Here is a 2,955-nt window from a genome sequence, read left to right as displayed (position 1 = left end):
CTCCATGTAAATAGTCCTGTTTCTGCTTTCATATCCAGATTTGGTTTTAAAGAATAAAATGTAGAGGTTGGGGAGCTGGCCCAGCAGTTAAGACACTCACTGATCTTCCAGAGGACCCAAGTTCGGTTACCAGTACCCACATTGAGCAGTTCACAACTATCTATAATTTCAGCTTCAGGTGATCCAACACCACCTTCTGACCTACTTGGGCACCCATACATGTGTGATATATACATGTGTGTGTGTGTGTGTGTGTGAGAGAGAGAGAGAGAGAGAGAGAGAGAGAGAGAGAGAGAGAGAGAGAGAGAGAGAGGATCTTTTTTAAGGGTTTAAGATAAAACAAATGAGAAGAGGATGACAGAGACAGTTTGCTGCCTGAACAGTCACCAAAAACTCTCTATAACATTGAAGCATCATCTTCAGCCTTCTGACCCAATATCTCTGACAGACATATTTGTGAGGCAGGAACTATTGAGGACTTGCTGACTCTGTCTTGGCAGAGTTTGGCCGTCTACTCTGCCTGCATCCAAGGTTGTCCATTTTTAGGCAGAATTCTGTCTGTAGCAGAACCGAGAGCATTTTGCCCAGTGGCTTGTTTGCCACATTTGAAGCTGTCCTCTTCTCATTTGGGAAACTGCTAACCTGAACTTCCAGTTCACTCAGGTAATTAATTTTATTCCTTCTCAAGTCTGTGATGGGGTTAAAGAACAGATAGCTTAGTTTTACAATGAAGCTTAGTTGTTTAGGGGTTAAGATGTTTTTAGGTCTAGATAGATATTTTAAGTTGATGGAGATGAGATATGATAGATACTGATTTTCATTCAGAATTTTAAACCCATCAGGATAGGAAAGATGTTTTCTTTAAGGCTGCCAAATACAAATAGCCAAAACACTATGAATGTAACATTTATATAATTCCCGATTGTTTCATAGTTCTTCTTACTATATGTAGTTTATTGTATATGTGTGTAATAATATACATGTGTATGTAAAAATATTTAATAAATTTTTTTTAATATAAAACAAATGAAGTCAAAGTTTCTATAGCCTCTTAATGATCTCATTCATCTCTTTCTTCCTAAAGGGCACTACTGTTTTATATGATTACTATTTGTGTTAGCTAGCTTTCCATCATTGTGACAGACTATCTGAAATACATCAACTTCAAAAAGGCAAAGGTTATTTTGGATTATAGTTTCAAAGACTTCAGTTCATACTCAGTTGGCAGTGTTGCTTTGGGGGCTGTAGTAAAGTATTATGCTATGTCAGAGCATGTAAAAGAGGAAAGCTGTTCACCTCTGGCATTCATGGCCAGGAAGCAAAATGCTCAAGGTAGAGGCTGGGGTATCACTATAGCCTTCCTAGGCATGGCCTCAATGACCTACTCTCTCATACTAGACCTGATCTCCTGATGCTTCTACCACCTCCCAGTAACATCCCAGGCTGGAAGCCGAGCCCTTGACACATGTCCTTTGGAAGATAATCAGATATAATTATTTCATAAATAAGCATCCATAAGCATGATTTAAATGTCAAGTGTATCAATGCTATTGTTTTCCTGAGGAGCACATTGTAATATGTAGATACAAATATTTTAAACTGTTAAATAGTTATCAGTATAATTTATTTATATATATTTATTTATATAATCTTCTGTTGGCAGGTGTTTATTGTATCTCTATAACTGTAAATTTGTCTATTTCTCCTTTTATCTCTATTGTTTTTTTGCTTTGCATATTGGGAAACTCTATAATCTAGCATATGGACACTTAGAATTATGATATTTTCCCGGTAGGATGATCTTTTTGTCATTACATAATGTTTCTTTCTGGCTTTAACAATTAGCATGGGAGGGAGGGAGGAATGGGAGGATACAAGGGATGGGCTAACAACTGAGATGTAATATGAATAAATTAATAATAAAAAAGGAAAAAAACAATTAGCATGTACTTCAATATATTACCACAGACACTTTTTATTGGAATTTGTTTTGAATATACTTTCCTATCTTATTTTCAACTTACTTATGCCAATGCATTTTTATGAACATCTATTATAGACAGTATATAGTATTGCCATGTTTTTCATTTATTCTGCATATCTCTGTCCTTTAATTCTTGAGTTTAGACAAAAATGTAAAATAATTACTGACATGAAAGAGATTAAGTCTTCTATTTTATTATTCACTTCTCTCTACTTCCTTAATTTCTCCTTGCTCTCTTTTTTCTTGTATTCCTGTAAATTTCTTAAGCATTCTTAGAAAACCATCTTATTTTTTGATGATTTTTTAATTACCCTTTCATATAGTTTTTATTAATTGCTGTAGAACTAAAAACCCATAAAATCTTTTGGGATTAATATCTGACTATTTTGAGGGTCTCGTTTCATTTTGTTTTGTTATTTAAGAACAGAGTTTTACTCTGTGGCCAGGCTACCCTGTAAATTCTTTTTTTTTTTTTCCTTTTACACATTTTTTTATTGAAAATAAAATAATTCATATTACATCTCATTTGCTTTCTCATCCCATGCATCCTCCCATTCCTCCCTCCCTCCCGCTTTCACCCCAGCCCTCTTCTCTATGACTGTGACTGAGGAGGACCTCCTCCCCCTGAATATGATGTTAGGGTATCAAGTCTCTTCTTGGTAGTCTGCTATCCTTCCTCCTAGTGCCATCGGGCCTCCCCATCAAGGGGACATGGCCAATATGGGGCACCAGAGTTCGTGTGAAAGTCAGTCCCCAGTCTCCACTTAACTGTGGAGAATGTCCTGTCCCTTGACTAGATTTGGGTAGGGGTTTGATGATGACTGTATGTATTGTCCTTGGTTGGTGCCTTAGATAGAGCAGAACCCCTGGGCCCAGATCCGCCCATCATAGTGTTCTTCTTGTAGGTTTCTAGGACCCTCTGGATCCATCTATTTCCCTATCTCCTATATTTTTCTCACCTAGAGTCCCAA

The sequence above is a fragment of the Acomys russatus genome, chromosome X, assembly GCF_903995435.1.
Source record: "Acomys russatus chromosome X, mAcoRus1.1, whole genome shotgun sequence".
Taxonomy (NCBI): Eukaryota; Metazoa; Chordata; class Mammalia; order Rodentia; family Muridae; genus Acomys; species Acomys russatus.
Note: the sequence above shows the minus strand (reverse complement) of the source record.